General features: G+C 52.8%; 1 protein-coding gene across 3 annotated transcripts in view; it reads left to right on the forward strand.

Moving 5' to 3' along the window:
- FAM110A (family with sequence similarity 110 member A) overlaps nt 1-19,492 on the forward strand; it is a 152,911-nt gene that overhangs the window by 96,585 nt on the left and 36,834 nt on the right. The gene's annotated exons all lie outside the window — the stretch shown is intronic.

Genomic DNA, 19,492 nt, shown 5'->3' on the forward strand with positions numbered 1-19,492 from the left:
GGCCCAGTAGGAGAGAAATGTTGATTGGGCCAGTCACCTCCTTTTACAGGTGGGCGGGGTCCGGGGAGGTGGGATTTGGAGCTCGTCCCCTGCAGCACTGGGCCTCCTAACCCCCATGGGAACCCAGGCCTGATCCCTCAGTCCCTCCCTCTTGTCAGTCTTTCTTGTTCTTCTAGAAGGGGCAGAAGCGTCTCTGTGGCCATGCCTCACCCGGGGAAATTCCCCACACCTCAGCGGCTCCTTTCCGGGTTCCCACACACAGAATCTGACTCTCGGGCCCCAGATGAACTCTCTTCTTCCTTCCTCCACTGAGGGAAGCCAATCCTGGAGCAGAGGGCAGTCCGACCTGCTTTCCGTCTCACCCCACCACCTCCTTTCTGGAGGCCTGAGGCAGTTGGCTTAAGCTCTGGCCTCTCACCTGTTGAGGCCAGCCTAACAGCCTGGAACAGTCCTGGCTCGAGGCAAGCCGAGAGGACCCACGGAGACAAGCTCCAGGCAGCTGTCGCCTGGAGAGGACCTGTCTCACAGGTCTCTTGTGCACAGCTTCTCGGCCGCTCACTCCCACCTGAGACCAGAATGTGGTCCAGGACGGGCAGGATCTCACTGCGACAAAGCTGCCCTACACCAACTCGGGCAGAATTCTGTCTACAATCGGTGAACCAATATGGAAGGACAAACAAGGAGAGGTTGAATGATACTCCGAGGCAAATGGCTGCTGCCTCCCATGAGTCCCTCTTCCTTTCTTCTTTTGTTGCTACAGAGACCAGATTTTCGGTTGGGCAAACAGCCACCAGGCTACAAGAGTACAGGGGCGCCTGGGTGGCTCAGTGGGTTGAGCGTCCGACTTCGGCTCAGGTCATGATCTCACGGTTCGTGGGTTCGAGCCCCGCGTCAGGCTCTGTGCCGACAGCTCCGAGCCTGGAGCCTGCTTCGGATCCTGGGTCTCCCTCTCTCTCTGCCCCTCCCCTGCTCACACTCTGTCTCTCTCTCAAAAATAAATAAACGTGAGAAATTAAAAAACAAAAAGCTACAAGAGTATACTTCCCAGCCTCCCTTATAGCGGTGCATGGCCATCTAATCGAGGCCAGACCGATGAGGCTGTGAAGACTTTGAGAAGTCTCCTTAAAGATGAGGGGGTGTACCTTCCTGCTCTTCCTCCATCCTGCTGTCTGGAATTCGGGTGTGATGCCCAGAACTCCAGCAGCCGTTTTGCACCAAGAGGGATGGTGTGGGGGCTAGAGGGAGACTAGACTTCAAGACTTCATGGCACAAAGCTGCAAACCAGTCCTGTTCTGCCTGCCACTGAACTATTTTGTTTGTTCAGTGTTGTTTACATTGTAAGTAAGCTTTCATCTTGTTTAAACTACTCACATTATATATAGCAAAACAGTGGCCAAGCGGACAGACATAGATGTTCAAGGATATATCAGACTGGTTATAGTAGCCAGAAACTAACATTTATCTCCTTTATTCTGAATGTCCCAACTCAGAAGCTCAGGTCTTGCCCTAACGGGGATTTGATCAAAAACCAAAACCAAACATTAGTTGTTGAAATACACCTGAAAGAGGCATTGACAAGTTACGAGTAAACTCGGGGGCAGACATCTTCCAGAGAAATGCAAAGAGATGGAGGAATGGAGGGAGAAAGAGAGAGAGAGAGAAAAAACAAAGAGCCTTAATATGGGATTTGATGCCAAGGGTATAAATTAAGCCGCTGAGTCATTTCATATTGATAGGTACCGCACTCCATAGCGGAGTCAAAACAGTAGCAAACGTCTGTATTCTGAGTAACATTCCCCCAGAGTCTCAGACACGCCAGGAGAAACGGACAGAAACAGTCAACGGTCGACGGCGCGGTGTTGATTCACTGCTCAAGGCCTTGACCGCAGAAGGTAGTGTAAAATAAACAAAGGATATAGAGGAGGCAATAAACGATATTTCTAATAAAGAGGAAGAAGTCAATAATTAAAGGGAGGAGGTGGATTTGCTAAAGAGAGATGGTTACTTGTATCATCTGAAAAGCTATTAAAATAACGAGAGAGTTCAGCAAGCTGTCCAGCTACACGTTCATTCACGCCTGTGGTTTTCCTGCATAGTCTGACTTGCTACGGTACTCCTTTGGGAAAAAGAAATAAAGCTAGATCTCTTTCTTACTTCCTATTCCCGACGCCTGAAAAAGGAACTCCAGCCGGATCAAATATTTAAATAGTTTTTAAATGAGAAGTAGAATATTAAGTGTAAAATCACAAAATTCTATTCCTGAAATCATTATCACACTGTGTTGACTCACTTGGATTTAAATCTTTTTAAAAAAAATCGTTAAATGTATATAGCAGGTATAAAATCAAATATATCGGTTTTTCCATTAAGGGCAAAAATCCACGAAATTCTATTCCTGAAATCATCATTGTACTGTATATTTAACTAACTTGGATTTAAAGAAAAAAATGTGTTAAAAAAAAGAATAAAGAAACCCAAAGAAAATATAGGCAGAGGGAACAGCTTGTGCAAATGTCCTGGGGCAGGAATGAGCCTGGGCCAGTGTGGCTGGAGCAGTGGGCTTGATGGGGAGATGAGGGCAGATAGGCAGGTAAGGAGCCTGAATTTCATTTATGTGCACTAGGTTCTATGCACTGAAAGACTGAATCCCTACACCCCAGAGCCGAGTTCTCTGGGTTCTGTAATTTGAGGGAAGTGATTTGGTCCCACAAGTCTCTTCTCTTGGCTAGAAAGCAGTTATGATGGTGGAATGGCCCAGCCTAACCCATCTCCTGCGTGGCTCTCCTGCCCTGGCCTACTTTCAGCACATACCGAGTGCCACATGCTCCTGGACCTGGGAGACACTGATGGGGGATGTGGCCATCAGTGAAATGAGTCAGGGGCGGAGTGGGGGAGAATGTCCTAGGCAGAGGGAACTGCACGTGCAGAGTACCCTGTTGTTTCAGAGTACTAAGGAGTGGCTCAGAGGGAGTATGCTGGGGAAGTTTTTAAAAGTCCTTATCTCTCTTTTCTCTTTTTCTTATAGTGACCTTGCAGTGCGGTGCATTCATTCAACCAGTATTTACTGGGAACTTGCTGTGAAACACTGAGCAAGTCAGCAGTGATGAGGGCTGTGGGAGGGGAGCAGAGCTGGGAGGGCAGCATTCCTATCCGGGATTGTCAGGGGGAACATGAAGGAAATGTGAGAGTGAGTGCTGCCAGGGGAGAGTAGTGCAGGGGGCGGGAACAGCAAGTGCAAAGGCCCTGGGGTGGGGCCTCACCTGCCAGGTCCCAGCAACAGCTCTTGGTGTTGGGAGAACCAGGAGGCCAGTGTGGGAGGAGATGGGCAGGTCACACAGGGCCCTGGAGGCAAGAGTTTAGGTGTTTTCTCTGAGCCGAAGTCTCCCTTCCTGGGCAGAGGGAGGACCCGCTGTAATTTCGTTTTACCATAATCATGCTGGCTGTTGTGAAGAGAGTAATGTGGGGCCGGGGCAGGCATAGGAATGAGACCTGCCAAATAGGTTAATTATCAGGAAGCTGGTGGAGGAATCCAGGCAAAAAGAGACAGTAATGATAACAGTAATGAGAACTGTAACAACAGCCATCATCTACTGGCCAAGGGCTTTACACACACTCTCCATCAAATCCTCTCCACAATCCCGAGGTAGGCAGGATGATCACCCCCATTTCATAAATGAGTTAACCGTGGCTCAGAAGAGCAAAGTAATGTGCCCGGGGTCACCCAGCGGGGTCAGCTGGGAGCTGGGGTTTGAACCGAGGCACGTCTGACCGTCACGGCCTGAGCAGAGAGCCCCGGAGGCAGGGGGATCGTGAAGATGTGGCAGGGGCCACACTGAGCAGGATCCCTTTCCACTCACCCCCGGGCCTCCCCACCGCGTGGGCCGGGCCGGGGAGAAACGGGGTGCCGGCCTGGGAGAACCTGAGACAGACTCCAAGGCCTAGATACTTCCTGGGGCCCCATCAGCGACTGTGGGAGAACAGAACCCCAAGGCTTTGAATGAGACTCTTCAGGCTCAGTCCGCTCCATGACACATGGGCACACAGGTACAGAAGCCAGGAGTGTCGTTCCCCCCCCCCCCCCGAAGAGGTCTCTTTCCTTCAAAGTTTTGCAGCGGAAGCTGAGAGTCCTAGGCCCAGGGGGGTGCAGGGGGTGGGGGTGGGGGGCCAGTGTACCCTCAGTGTGTGGCTGGGCCACCCTCTGCCCCACCAGGAGGGAAAGGCCCTGTCCGACCTTGACCATCGGGAGGCTCCGGTCCCGAACCCTCCCCGGCTCTCTGCTTTGTGCCCTCCTCAGTTCAGTTGCGACGATTTATCTGTGTCTTATCTTTTGAGTGCCGACCTCTCCCACTGTAGTATAATCTTTGTGTGAGCAGGGCCCTGTCTCTCTCCCAGTGCCAAGGTGGCCACCTAGTTTGCCAAGGGCTGGGTCGACAGCCTGCCTCAGCCATGCGGGTTGAGTCGACCTGGCTGGCCTGGGCCATGCCAGCTGGCAGTGTGAGCACGGTCTACACCCGCTCCTGGACAGGGGTCTGAGTCAGTGTTGTCCCAGAGTCCTCGGTGACCCCCGCCTGGGGCCCGGCCCGCCCTCACGAGAGAGGTGGGGAGGTTGTCCGGGCTGGAGCAGGATGGCTTTGAGAGGACAGAGCAGGGAGTGAAAGAACCAAAGCTAGAAGCCAAAATGGGCAGAAAGAGAGACAGAGAGATGGAGAGACAGAGGCGGGGCAAAAGGAGGAGGTGGGGCGGAGAGGGCAGGGGGCGGGAGGGGAGGCGATGGAAGTAGGGGAGTAGCAGGGTGTGCTGGAACCCTGGCCTGGCTCAGCCACCGCCCTCACCCCCTCACTCACGTCCACATGTATCAAGGGGCCTTCTCCAACTCAATGTTCCCATCTCACAGATGCGGGGAAACCGAGGCCCAGAGAGGAGGCGGCGCTTGCCCACACCGTGTCCCCCCCCCCCATCCCCCCCATCTCAGGTTGTGGTGGGCGTCCGGGCCTGTGCTCACCCGCTGTGTGTCCTTAGGCCAGCTGCTCACCCTCTCTGGGGCCTGGTTTCTCCATCTAAGAAAGGGGGCGGGGATGGGCCTGTTCTGCGGGTCTTGGCTGACAGGGAGGAAGGGAGGAGATAATGGGAGCCCAGCAGGCCGGCTGGCAGAGACTTCCAGCTCCCTTCCTCCTCCTCCTGCTCCTCCTCCTCCTCCTCGGGGCCTCCCACGAGGCTGACCTTGGTCAAGCAGCCTCCCCTCCGTGCTCATCCCAACCCCCAGCCCTCCTGCCAGGCTGGTGAGGTTCCAGCCCAACCTGGCAGGAATGGCCGTCTAGACTTCCCCAGCGGCGTGTTCATGCAGCCGGGCAGAGGTCGGTGGGGGGCCCAGTCTTTTGGCCGGGGAGGAGGGGGCTGGAGTCCACCGGGCGTCCCAGCTGGGCTCCCGGCTCCGACGGACCGCAGAGGGAGAGGCCCTTCGTCCCTCCTATCCCTCTGGCCTCCAACCCAGGAGTCTGAAACTGGGGGGTGGGGGGGGGGGGGGGGGGACAGGCCCCTGGCTCTCCCCCCATCAGAGTCCCCCCCCCCCCCCCCCCCCCCCCCGCTCAGGGCCCCGTGTCAGCCGGCCCTCGGTAGAGGCAGCCGTGCCCTCAGAGGCCCGAGCCGCCCAGTTTCTGCCGGCTTACCTGCAGGTCCCGGTCCCAAGTGACTCTGCCTGGGAGGGGCGGAGGCGGCCGGGTTAGTATTAACCTGCCCCGCCCAGCCCAGCGGAGGGGGAGGGGCGCGGGGTGGGGGGCGGGGCTGTCGGCTGCACCAAGAGCCTACTGTGTGTCTGGAGCCCGGCCCGGCCACCCCGATCCTGAAGATCCCGATGACCCCGCGGGCGCAGCAATGGGCTCACATTCTCGGGCGCTTACCGCCATCCACATTTTACCAGGGTTGACCCCGAGAAGGCAGAAGACCTGCCCAGGCTGCCTCTGGCCTTGCCCCAGGGCCACCATAATTCCTGTCACTCCAGGGGCAGGGCTCCCTGGAGCCCAAACTCCTGGTGGGAATAGTGGAGTTTAAGCAAGTCACTTTGGAAAGTGGGGGTGTTAACAGCGCCCTCCTCATGGGGCAGAAATCCTGACAGGCAGTGTGTGCCAGGCACCGAGCTTGACATGAATCCGTGTATCTACTCTTCACAGCCTTTTTTTTGGGGGGGGGGGGGCTACTATCGCAATCCCACTTTACAGATGAGGAAACAGAGGCCCCGAGAAGTCAAGAGCCGCGGCAAAATAACGACCGACAAATAACCGCTCTGTCACATTGCAGTCGTTCATATCTGATGAAACCTTTCAGGAATCCTAGGTCGCCGGCAGGCAATGCTTTTATTTCCTACTTTACAGGTGGGGAAGCTGAGACTCCAAAGAGGTTCAGCGACTGGCTCAAGGTGTCCTGGCTGGTAAGCGTGAGGTCATATTCGAACCCAACTCACACGGCCCGATGGCTGGAGTGGGGGGTGGGGCCGGGTGGGGTGGGGAACGCATCGCCCAGGGCTTGGGGCTTGTACATTTGTTCATGGCCTGTTGACTTCTGCTGGGAATTCTGACCTGCTTTTTGCTGTGTTCTCGGAGACATTCAATTGCTCAAGAGAGCAATCACTCTCCAGGCAAAAGCTTGGGAGGAGAGGTGAGCAGACCCCCCTCCCCCTCTCGGCTGGCAGGGGCTAAGGAACCATTTGGGTTGCGAGGACACAAGAATGTGCTTCCTGGGGGGGCTCCACCGGGACCCCCGGCAGGGAGGCTGCTCCTGTCCCCTCCTCTGATGCTCCTTTCTGACTCCAACCATTCTCCCTTCAGTTGGATCCGCATCCCTGCTGGTGTGGTTTCACTTCCTGCCACATCATCAGGGCCTCTTAGGGTATTTTTGTTTTCCATTTAAAAATATCTTCAGGGGCACCTGGGTGGCTCAGTCGGTTTAAGCGTCCGACTTCCGCTCAGGTCACATCTCGCGGTCTGTGAGTTCACGACCCGCGTCGGGCTCTGTGCTGACGGCTCAGAGCCTGGAGCTTGCTTCAGATTCTGTGTCTCTCTCTCTCTCTCTCTCTCCCCCTCCCCCGCTTGTGCTCTGTCTCTCAAAAATAAATAAATGTTAAAAACAAATTTAAAAATGTCTATATTATCAACCCTCAAGGACTCCCTGCTTGCTCACTAAATTAAGAAAAATGCCTAAGCCTCACATTTCTGTCCCTTCTCAGCTGGGACCAATAAACCTTGACAATTTTATCACTTGCCCTTTCTTATATGTAGCCAGAACTGCTTACCATTCTCTAAGTATTTATAGTACATCGAAGCCACCAAAATTTCCATATGAATTCTTCTATTAGAATACCCTTTCTGTCCCATCTCTGGCACAATCCTATCTGTAATTTCAAACCCAATCTCAAATGTTACCTCCTCCAAAGAAACCTTTCCAGATACCTGTTTCTAATATAACCACTATACATTGGGAGCTTAATAAATGTTTGTTGCATATGTAGCCAGGGCACGGGGGTGCAAAACAGATCCGGTTCTGCCACACGGGCTGTTGATAAAATCCAGAGGCAGAGAGACGAGTAGAGGTGAAACAAGAAAGGAATTGATTTCAGCAAGGCCAACACCGGAAAGACAGAGGACGAATGTGTCAAAGACAGTTTCCAAAGTGCCGAAAATACTTCCAGGTCTATATGAGGAAGGTGCAGGACAAAGGGGGTGGGTCCCTGCAGGTGGGCAGTGAAGGTCAAATGGCTCTTCCTCCTGTTAGCTCAGGGTGTCCTTGTGGCTTGAGGGGACAGTTTCTGTTCCCAGCAGGGGATGCTCTGCCCACCTGGCAGAGACCAGCTGGAAAGAACCCTAGTGAAAATTCTGAGGTCAGGACGGAGACAACTGAAGCCCTCTTTCACGTGCACGAATGGATGAACCCCAACCAAAATATTCTCCCTTTCCTTGTCATCTCCAGATATTTTTACAGCCTCGGTTGTTTAATTAAGACTGTTATTGGGGCGCCTGGGTGGCTCAGTCAGTTTAGCATCCGACTTCAGCTCAGGTCATGATCTCGTGGTTTGTGAGATCAAGCCCGGAGTCGGGCTCTGTGCTGACAGCTCAGAGCCCGGCTCCTGCTTCGGATTCTGTGAATTCCTCTCTCTCTGCCCCTCCCCCCACGCATGTGTGCACGCGCTCTCCCTCTCTCTCAAAAATAAACAAACTTAAAAAAAAAAAAAGACTTACTATTATCGGGGCACCTGGGTGGCTCAGTCAGTTGTGCTTCCGACTTCGGCTCAGGTCACGATCTCACGGTTTGTGAGTTCGACCCCCTGTTGAGCTCTGTGCTGACAGTGTGGAGCCTACTTGAGATTCTGTCTCTCCTTCTCTGCCCCTCCCCACTCTCCTCCTCTCAAAATAAATAAGTAAACTTAAAAAACAAAAAAAGACTGGTAGTATCTTTTGTGGGAGCAATTTTAGGTTTATGGGAAAACGTCCCACCCGCATTCTTTACAGACTGGGGCATACGGCCGACTGCTTTCTGAGGCTTGCCTTTTCTAAGTATCTCAGAGATCTTGCTATAGCCTGCACATCCAGACCCTCATTCAGTGGCTTCAGTCACTGAGCAACTTTTATTAAGTGCCAGTGAAACCGGCGCTTTCCAATAAAGTCTCCGCTTCTGATCTGAAAACAAGGCTAAGTTATTGTTGTCCTGCGTTCAGAGTAGCTAGAGGGAAGCGAACTGTAACCGAAAGCCTGTTTCTTTCCACAACAGACTGCCTGCTTCTAAAGGGCAATTAGCCTAGGGAATATACCATGGGGCCTTGTCAACGCCTCTCATAGATGAACTCTCTCTGACGCGCAACTCACAAGACATTTGTGTAAGTGGCTTTCCACGCACTGAGCGGCCCGCGACCTAAGGAGCGTCCTGATGGACTGCGCCTGCGCGGATCAACAACGCCCTCAACTTTACCTCCCCCTTTGTAGCTTCCAATCACATTGGTCCAGGCTCTCCCTAAAATCCGGGAAAGCCTCAAGACCCCTTTTTCAGGGCAGGCAGATTTGAGATCCCACCCCCACTCCCATCTCCCCGTTAGGTGGCCTTGCAAATTAAAATTTTCTTCACTGCAAACCCGGTCTCCGTGTTCGGCTTGGGGGCCCACAGGGCCCTGGTTCCCTCATTCGGTTACACCAACAATGTCAGGCACTGGGAGAGATGCTTGGGACATAAAATTGAACAGAGGAGACAGACGAAGCCCTGGTCTTTGGAGAGCTGACCTTCTAGTGAAGCGAAGGGACAATAAATGTAGGAAGTGAGGACATTAGTTAGTGTGTTAGTCCGTAGGGAAAAAAAGAGGGCGAGGGGAACCCGGAGTGGTGAATCCGGGCAGGCTTCGGAGTGGGGGGAGCCAGCAGAGGCACCCTGAGAGGGACAGAGTCCCAGGCTGGGGAAGGACAGGCCTACAGGTGTTCCATTATCCGACTGCCCCAGGACGAATTTGGCCCACCCCCGTTGCTGGGCCCCTGTCGTTTGCTGCGGCCGCAAACACTGCCAATACCTGCAGAATCCGCTCCCAGCAGTGAACTACAACGTGCTCAGAGAGAGATCGTCCAGTTCATTGCCTTCCAAAGGCGCTGCACGAGGACCACGAGTTTCCCACAAAGAGCTGCCCTCCGGGGCTCGTCAAACGTGTACATTCTTCTGGCAGGTCACAAGGGCGCTCACATTCCACGAGGAGCCTTTCCAGAGCGGAGATCAGCTAATCCGCCACCGGGCCCCCAGGGCAGGCGCGGGAAGGTTCACGCCTAGGTGGTGGGTGGGCAGGGCTCCCAGAACCGGTTCGTGGGGTGAATGGATGAGGGGGTTGGAGGCGCCGCTGCAGTTACCCACGGGAGCCACCAGAGGGCGCAGGGTGCTACAACCTCCGAAGATGAACCTGCCTGGGGCATCTGAGGAATTAGGACCTTCTCTCCGGGGGGTGCGCGGGGCGTATGTGCCGGGGAGGTGGAAGGAAGGAGAGTGGGGGGAAAGGAGACGTAGGCTTCGAGGGGATTAGAGAGAGGAGCTTCTGAGAGTGCCTCTAAAGCAATCTGCTCTCTGTAAGGGCCAGTCGCGTGGCGCAGCCCCATCAGAGTGAATACGATCTCTTATCTGTGAATTGAATTCAAGAGCCCAGAACAGAGCGGAGAAAAAAGCCACAGGATAAATACGGTATGAGTCCATCTGTGGAAACATTTTTTCCCACAAATAAATGCCACATATTCATTAGGGGTGTGTGTGTGTGTGTGTGTGTGTGTGGTGTTTACCACATATACATCCATAGGAAAAAATCTAGAAGCGTGAATTTCAAATTCGCAGCAATGGTTGCCTTGGGAATGGTGTGTGTGTGGAGGGGGTCAGGGAATGGGAAGGGTGATGGGGGGGTGATCAAAGAGGAGTTTAGCTTTCACTGAAATATTTTAACTTTCTAGGGGTCTAAACCCTGTTAGTTGTGTAACCTAACATTAAAAAATTACTTTAAAAAAAGAAAAATGAAGAAAAAGAACCGAAAGAAACCTCGAATGCCATTTTGTGTTGCATTAATAGAGGTCTTACCTGCAGCTCAAGGGAGGTGACGGCCTCCTCTGTTCTCAGAGCACATCTGGGACCTCTTTTCTCTCTCCTCGGCTCTGTCCTGTGTGAAGAACAGGGAGAACCCAAGTGGAGGAAATTGTGGTGGCATCTGAATGGGGGCACATAGGTGAGGGTGCCCTTTACTCAAGCCGGAGTAACTGGGCTGGGAGAGGTATGTGTGACAGATGCTTTCTTGGTAACAGATTTCTGGAAGGTGCTCAGGGCAGGATTCCAGGAGTGAAGGATGGTGGAAATTCCAGCCCGGGTGGAGTAGAGAGTTCCTACCCAGTAAGTAGGGATGGCAGGAGCTAATCTGGGGACCTGGGGAGTGCCTCGACCTGGAATGTCTTCAAGCCAAGGCGGCATGATGATTCCTAGGAACCAGGAATACCGAGGATGGCCTCCCAGCATCCTGTGGGAGGGTATGGGGGAGTCCCTGAAAGACGCCTTCAGTTCTGGAAAACGATAGCTGGGAGGCCAGAAGGAGTGGGCGGGCTGAGATTCTTTCTCCGTTTATTTGCTTTTTCTCTTTCAGTAACTGCTGATTGAGATCGGCTCTGTTCCATGCGCTGGGGATACCGAAAGGAGCATGGTCTCTAAAATGGAGGTGCTATCTTCTCTCCCAACTCCTTTTTGCTCCCACACAGCACATACTGATCCCTTAGCAGATCCAGAATCGGGCCACTCTGTACCCCTCCACTGCCACCGCCCCCATCCAGCCCCTTCGTGTCCTGCGTGGCTGTCGCAGTCGTCTCTTCGCCGGCACTCTCCGCTCCAGCCACACTAGTCTTCTTGCCAACCCTTCAGGTGGCAAACCTATTCCCTGCCTCAGGGCCTTTGCACTTGCCCTCTTTCCCCAGGTAGCCCCATGGCCCCTCCCTCACTTTATTCAGGTGTCTGCTCAATCTCACCCTTCAGAGGTGACCCTAAATTAGAATTGTCTGGTCACCACCACTCTCTAGCTCCTCGTGCCTCGATAGCTTTGCTAACTGTGCCCTTGATGGTGCGTTATGTGTTCGTTGACTCATCTTGCTTTGTGTCTATTTCCCACCAGTGTCAGCTCAGCAGTGGGGGGGGGGGGGGGGACAGGGGGGGGGGAGGGACTGTGTCTGTTTTGTTCACAGTGGAGATCCTGGTGCCTAATTTGTGCCTGGCATGTGGAAGGAACTTGGAAGATATTTGTTGACTGGCTGAATGGAAGGGGAGGTCTTAAGGAGAGCACTTCGCTGGTTTGGGGGTGAGTGAGAGGGACAGGCTGACAGGGACATTGAGGTTCCTGCTTGAACAGGGAGAGAGGATCCCCTGGCCCCGAGCTGGGGAGACTGGGGCCGTACTGATGCAGGGGGCACAGCTAGGGACGGGAGAGCCCTCTCCACAGGGGCTGGAGGCTCCCGGCCTGCACTGACTTCCTCACACAGAGACCTCACGCTGCCGGGGACGCGTCCCCTGCCCTCTGCCTCTGACCCTGACTTGCTGAGGGCCAGACATCAGCTTCTGACTCTTTTGGTGCACTGGGCCTCCTTCTCTGCCCTCTTCCTTCTGTAGGATTATATGTCTTGGGTCCTTAAGAAGAGTACAGGCCCCCAAAGCAGGAGACCCAGGTCAGTCCTGGGCCTCAGTTTCCCAGCCAGTCCAATGGGGTAGATGGTGCAAGAGAGCAGGTGCCTAGGCCCAGATCGAAAGGGTGAGATGGGGCTGCGTCCTTCTGCCCATTCCCCAGTCCAGACACTGGCAGACTGGTCTGGCCTCTCGGGGCTCGGGGATAGCGAAGCCTTTGGCCTCCTGCCTGGCCCCCAACCTGAGAGTCGGTGTCCTGGGGAAGGGGCACAGAGCCCCCAGTGGCCGAATCCACGAGAGCACCATACGCAGCACTGGGGCAGAGACTCAGGGTGTCCCAGGGGAAGGGGCCCACAGGGGGAGGGACTGCCCAGGGGCCCACACACAGACCCGGTTTTCCCAGTCCAGAATGTTCTCCTAGCTTGCCTTCCAGCCTTCTCAATTCACGTTCACAGCTGTGGCCACACCCAGGGGCTGCCCTCGTGTTTTTCTTTCAGTGGTTTACGCTGAACTACGTCGAGTAATTTTAGACACACAGAAAAACAGAGAATAACATTATGAACTGTATATCCGACATCCCGATGAACTCTGGCATTTTCCGTAATGCTTCCTCCATTTCTTTTCGAGGTGGTTTAATGTGAATTATAGAGATCATGAATCATCCCCTCCAATAATTCACTCTGCATCTCTAAAAAAAGAAGGCCACTTCCTTGTATAACAAAGGAGCGCGGTTTCACTCCAAAATATTAATATTTCTCTCAAAGGGCTGGTAGGGAGGCATGGGGCCGGACAGGAGAGTGGCCCCTTCCCAAGGCTCCAGAAGGTTCCAGGGAAGAAACTGGTATTCCCACACTGATGCAGTGGGAAGAGCACTGGACAGGGAGCCCGGACGGTGTGGGCCTGTCCTCGCTCTGATTTGGGTCTCTTGTGTTTCTGTCTGTAAAACGGGGTAAGGAGTAATGCCACGACAGGGCCCCTGCATCGCTCCCCACCACCCCACCACCCCTCCAGGGCCTGTGTGACCTCTGTGACCCGGCTTCCCACCTCCAATCTCTTTCTGTCCTCCTCCTGTTTTCTGGTGAGTTCCCCACTGCTCACTCTTTGGGTTTCAACCCAGAGGCCGCCTCCTCCTAGAAGCCTGCCCTGACCCCCGGCTTGGGTTCAGGGCCTCATCAGGACCTCACAGATGACTCAGAACAGTGACCCCTGTGGCTTCTCAGTCTCCCCCACCAGCCGTGGGCCTGGAAAGCTGAGGCAATTTGTCTTGTTCACCACAGTGTCCCCAGCCCCTACGTCAGTGTCTGGCCCGCACCGTAACTTTGTCGAGTGAACAAGTGGTTATTGTCACATTTTCCGCTCCAATCTGTCTGCCTCTTTCGGGGGGCCTCGGTGGGGGCATTCGGTCCTTCCTTCCTCTCCTTCCCACCCCCCTCCCTTCGCTCACAAATATTTATGGAGCCCCTACTATGTGCCAGGCGGTGTTCTAGGCATGGGAGATACAGGCCAGGCCCCCTGCCCTTGTGGAACCGAGGCGAGCAAACCCAAGAAAACAAATACATAAAATAATCTCAGGTGTTGCGCACGGCGAGTGAGGCAAACCAGAGCTGTTGAAGGGGTGTTCGAGGGCCCGGCTGTGAAGGTACCATGTCTCAGAGCCGGAGGCATGGGTGACGGGGAGCTGGCCGGGGAAGCACTGGGGGACGTCCCAGTGCTGGTCCCTTTGCCCAACCTCTCCCCCCTTTTCCCCCAGCCCCTAACAACCACCGCTCTATTCTGTTTCTGTGAATTCGGTTTTTGTGATTCCTCCTATAAGCGAGATCACCCGTGGTCTTTCTCTGTCTGAATTACTTCACTTAGCCAAATGCCCTTCTGGTCCATCCCTGTTGTCACACGTGGCGGGCCTTCCTTCTTCCTCGGGCTGAGGAATATTGCATTCTGTCTCTTTCCTTCTCACGTTTTCGTCACCTATTCGTCAGTCGCTGGCACTTAGGTTGTTTCCATGGCTTCCATGGCTTCCATGGCTTTTGTAAGTCGCGCTTCCATGAACGTTGGGGGTGCCGATCGGTCTTTGAGCTTCTGATTTCATTTTCTTCGGCCACACGCCAGGAGGTGACACAGCCGGGGCACGTGCTGGTTCTGTTTTTGGCAGAAAAGGAACCTCCGCGCTCTTTTCCATAGTGGCTCGCACCGATTTACGATTGCACCAGCAGCCCGCAAAGGTTCCCGTTTCTCCACAGCCGTGCCAGCGTTTGGTGTCTCTTGTCTTTTTGGTAATAGCTATTTCGACAGGTGTGCAGCGATATCTCATCGTGGTTTTGACTTGCGGTTGCCTGATGATGAGTGATGGTTGAGCACCTTTTCATGTACTTGTTGGCCAACTGGGTGTCTTCTTTGGAAAAATGTCTACACAAATACTCTTTTTTTTTAATGTTTATTTATTTTGGAGAGAGAGAGCGAGAGAGCGAGAGCAAGGGAGGAGCAGAGAGAGAGGGAGACACAGAATCCGAAGCAGGCTCCAGGCTCTGAGCTGTCAGCCCAGAGCCCGACGCGGGGCTTGAACTCACGGACCGCGAGATCATGACCTGAGCGGAAGTCGGATGCCTAACTGACTCAGCCACCCAGGCGCCCCTACTCTGTGTATTTTTCAATTGGATTTTTTTGTCTGCTATTGTGTTGTAGGAGTTCTTTATATTTTTTGGATATTAACCCTTTATCAGATACGTGTTTACAAATATTTTCTCCCATCCCAAAGGCTGCCTTTTCATTTTATTATTTTTACTTTATTGTATTTATTATTATCATTAATTCCAGTTAGTTAACATACAGTGCTGTGTTAGTTTCAGGTGTGCAATATAGCGATTCAACACGTCCATACAACACCCGGTCCTCATCACAAGTGTGCTCCTTAATCCCCAGCCCCTAGGTCCCCCATTCCCCTACCCCCTTCCCTCTGGTAACCATCAATTTGTTCTCTATAGTCAAGAGTCTGTTTCTTGGTTTGCCTCTCTCTCTTTCTTTTTCCCTTTGCTCCTTTGTTTTGTTTCTTCAATTTCACACGTAAACTCAATGGTATTTGTCTTTCTCTGACTTTGTTGCTTAACATTATACTCTCTAGCTCCGTGCGTGTCATTGCAAATGGCAAGATTTAATTCTTTTTTTTATGGCTGAGTAATATTCCATTGTATATATAGCCCACGTCTTTATCCATTCACCTATCAATGGACACTTGAGCTGCTGCCTTTTCATTGTGTTGGTTTTCTCTTTTGCTTTGTAGAAGCTTTTTAGTTGGACGTGGTCCTTATTTGTTGATTTTTGCTTTTGTTGCCTGTGTTTTTGTTGTCACATCTGTTTTGTTAAGTTTATTTATTTATTTTGAGAGAAAGAGTGAGCATGAGCAGGGGAGGGGCCGAGAGAGAGCGAGCACAAGAGAGAATCCCAAGCAGGCTCCACGCTGTCAGCATGGAGCCCGACCTGAGGCTCGAACTCACAAACCTCGAGATCATGACCTGAGCCGAAATCAAGAGCTGGACGCTTAACCGACTGAGTCACCCAGACGCCCCTGTTGTCATATCTGAATAATAATTGCCAAGACCAATGTCAAGGAGTTTTCCCCTGTGTTTCCTTCTAGGAGTTTTATGGTTTCAGGTCCTAGGTTTAAGCCTTTAATCAATTTCCAGTGAATTTTTGTGAGTGGTGTAAGGCGAGTGGTCTAATTTCATGCGTTGCATGTGAATATTCAGTTTTCCCAACACCATTTGTTGAAGAGACTGTCTTTCCTCATTGAGTATCCCTGGCTCTTTTGTCAAGTATCATTTGGCCATATTTGCGTGGATTTATTTCTGGGCCCTTGATTGTTTTCCTACCGGTATCAGATCGGTTTGATCACTATAGCTTTGCAATACTGATTTATGGTGTTAAAAGATCTGCCTGAGCTGGGGGAGGACGGATAGGGGGAGAGACAGCAGGAGTGGCCCAGGTCTGACGCAGCCTCCAGGCAGAGATGGGTCAGCTGAGCCCATTTCATGCCCGGTCCTGGTGTGAGGGGTCTGAGCGTGCGCTGAGGATGGGCCTGGGGCTTCGGGTGTCTGGACATCCGTGGGTGTCTGGACCTGTGGGATGGACCTCAGCAAGAGGGAAAGGAGGGCGGGGTTTGTGCAGTGGCGGCAGGCTCATTTGCATCTGATTTGCATGCGGAGTGGAGGGGTCTTGTTGAAAGCTGGAAAGGCCTGCACCAGTCCCTTGGGTGGAGGGGCTTGGGTGTTACATTTCCACAAAGATTCTGTCTCCGGGCCACGACCTTCCAGTTCAGGAGGGGCCCTACTTCTCCACCTGCCTCTGGCCTGGCCCTGCCATCTGGGGTTGGGACAAAGGCCCCTCACCCTCTGAACCTTTTTTCCCCTGTAGAATCCCATCTGTCAGGCCCAGCCTCTGACCTGGGGCAGCTCCATTAGCGCAGACCCAGGAGTGGGGGGAGGGGACAGCCCCCTAACCCTAAGGGGACCCAAGCCTCTCCTCCCAGCCTCTGCCATCTGTCCTGAGCAGCACTAGTGTCCTCCTGTTTCTGCCACCCGCTCGATGTGATCCGGGCCAGCCAACCTCCTCCTGGGTCTTGGTTCCCCCCATGCGTCACACGCAGAGGTGGGATTGGGTGTTTTTCCCGAAGAGGAGTAACTCGTGTCTCACTCTTGTAATTGCTGTCGTATCCGTATCCCACCTGTTCTATTAGTGACTTCCACATTTTAAAGGAAACGTGTGCTCCTTGGCTTAAACGGATTCAGCGTGAAAGGAAATTTCATACTTTCTCTGTGAGTGGAAACTCAGCATCATTTGCCGTAATTAGAAAACTTCTGGGGGCGGGGGGGATAACGGAATGGGAATAAAACAATGTTCTTAAACTCTAATCCTGCTTCAAGTGAAAGAAGGCTGACCCATTTGTGTGATAGTCCAGAAAAGACGAAAGCGTAGGGAAAGAAAACAGACCAGTGGCTGCCAGAGCGAGGGGGAGGGACGTGACCGTAAAACACACAAGGGAGGTTGTCCAGGTGACGGAAGCCACTCCTCCATGGCAGCAATTGCAGCTGGACACATTTGTCAAAAATCAGCGAAGTATACACCGGAAGTTGGTGAATTTCCTTTAACAAGACCCATTTTCATAAAGGAACAGATACAAATCCCAGTTTGGCCCTGAGTCTGCGGCCCCCTGTCGTGGGCGAAATGGACATGGATGAAGGCTAGAAAGAGTGAAAGAGAATCGAAGAGAAAACAACTTCCACTAGAGAGCCGTGCTAATACGATAGCCACTAGCCTTGTGTGGCCTTTCCATTTAAATAACTAAAACTCAATAAAATGCAAAATTCAGGATTTTTTTTTTAAGTTTATTTATTTAGCTTGAGGTGGGGGGTGGAGGGCAGAGAGAGGGAGAGACAGAATCCCAAGCAGGCTCTGCGCTGTGGGCACAGAGAGCCTGACCCTGGGTTGGGCTCAATCTCACAGGTTCATGAGCCAAAATCAAGAGTTGGCTGCCTAACCGACTGAGCCACCCAGGCAGCCCGAAGACCTCAGGATTAGAAGAATTCTGGGCTCTCCAGATTCACAACTCGACCCTGCTCCTGGGGCGTGAGGATTTGGGAGTGGAGAGCCGATGTGTCTCAGTCTGGACCAAATCCAGCGGGATCTTCAAGCCTGTCTTCATCTTGCCCTGGTTCCAGCAGCTGCCAGCCTGTCTCTAACCCCCAGGAGACTGCTGCCAGCCCCGATTGTTCTGTGCGGGCACCCTGTTCAGCCCGCTACAGGGTGCAAGCACGTATGCTCTCTGCCAGGGTTTGCGATTTATTGGGAACCCCCATGGTTGTGCGGTATGATCTCTGCTATTGTCATCAGCAATGAGCATAACGCACATTTATTGAGCCATGCTTTGGCCAGGTCCTGTGCTAAGGGTTTTGTGCGCATCATCCTGGGGACTCAAGGTAACTCCTTGCGATGTAGGTGCAATTATTCCCATTAAAGATAGGGGGCTGAACGTTCAGAGTTTAAGGAACTTTCCCAAGTCTGGCAGCAGGTGGGTGGTAGAGCTGGGATTAGAACTCTGACCGGCTGACCCCAGAATGCTTGATCTTGATCTGAAACTGCTGCTTTTTATCTTTAAACTCTAGACTCTTCTCTGTGGCCTACAGCAATTTCATGTCAGTCTTTTCCCTGTCTCTCCATTCCAGTCGTTGGCCTTTTGGCTCAAATATACCAAACTCACTCTTGCCCCAGGACCTTTGCACATGTTTGTTCCTCCCAGCCTTCCCTAGATTTGTACACGGTTGCCTCTTTTTTTACGCTTTAGGCTTCACCTCAGAGAGGCCTCCCTGACTGTGCTATACAAAGCAGCCCCTTTTCCATTACGCCCATTGCTTTACTCTGCTTTATTTTTATTTATAACATGTCTCACTTGTCGGTTCACTTACTCATCTATTGTTCTGTCTCCCTCACTAGAATGTAACTCCCTGTGTTCCCGTCTGTCTTCCTAGTAACCGGCACAGACCAGGGGCTCAGAAAATATTTGTTGAATGAGTAAATACATCCTGAAACAAACCAAGAGGAGATGAAGGGGGGAGGTCTGCAGGGGTGAGGGTAACTTGGTCAGTCCTCTCTCCAAACTGGAAGCTGCTGTCCCCTAGCTGTCCAGACAGACAGAAAGCCGAGGCAGAGGGGAGTCGGAGGAATGCTGAGCCCGAGCAGCCGCTCAGTGATAACAGCCACACCTGGAGAGCTCGCTTTTTATGCTCCCCAAGCCCTTTCTCAGGTGACACACCATGGGATTGTCCAGGAGGTCAGCTGGGTGCTATAATCACCTCCACTGACCCGATAAGAGGTCTCCCGACTGCCGAGTCAGGAGACGTGCCCCAGGCCAGTTTGAGACAGGGGGCTGTGGAAGCCCAGAGGAGAGACTCCTAACCAGCCTGAGGTCAGTGGGAGCTGCCCAAGCTAGAAGCGGGAGGGGACCTCCTCCAGGGGGTTTCAACCTTGGCTGCACATGGAAACCTGATATCTGGGCCCCTCTCCTAGAGGTTCAGATGTGGTTGGTCTGGGGTGCAACCTGGACGTTGGAATTTGTAAAAAGTCCCTAGGTATTATCTCCTGCTGAATAACAAATCATCACCACACTTAGTGGCTTAAGACAACAATAATCTTTTTTTTTTTTTTTCATCTCTTTTATGGTTTCTGTTGGATAAGAACTCAGGAAGGGCTTGGCTTGGCAGTTCTCTCTGAACTTCTCATGAGGTCTCACCTGAAGGCTCGATAGGCTGCCTCCCCCGGGACCAGAAAGCTCAGACACAGGAACTGTCCTTGA

This window comes from Panthera uncia (assembly GCF_023721935.1).
Source record: "Panthera uncia isolate 11264 chromosome A3 unlocalized genomic scaffold, Puncia_PCG_1.0 HiC_scaffold_11, whole genome shotgun sequence".
NCBI lineage: Eukaryota > Metazoa > Chordata > Mammalia > Carnivora > Felidae > Panthera > Panthera uncia.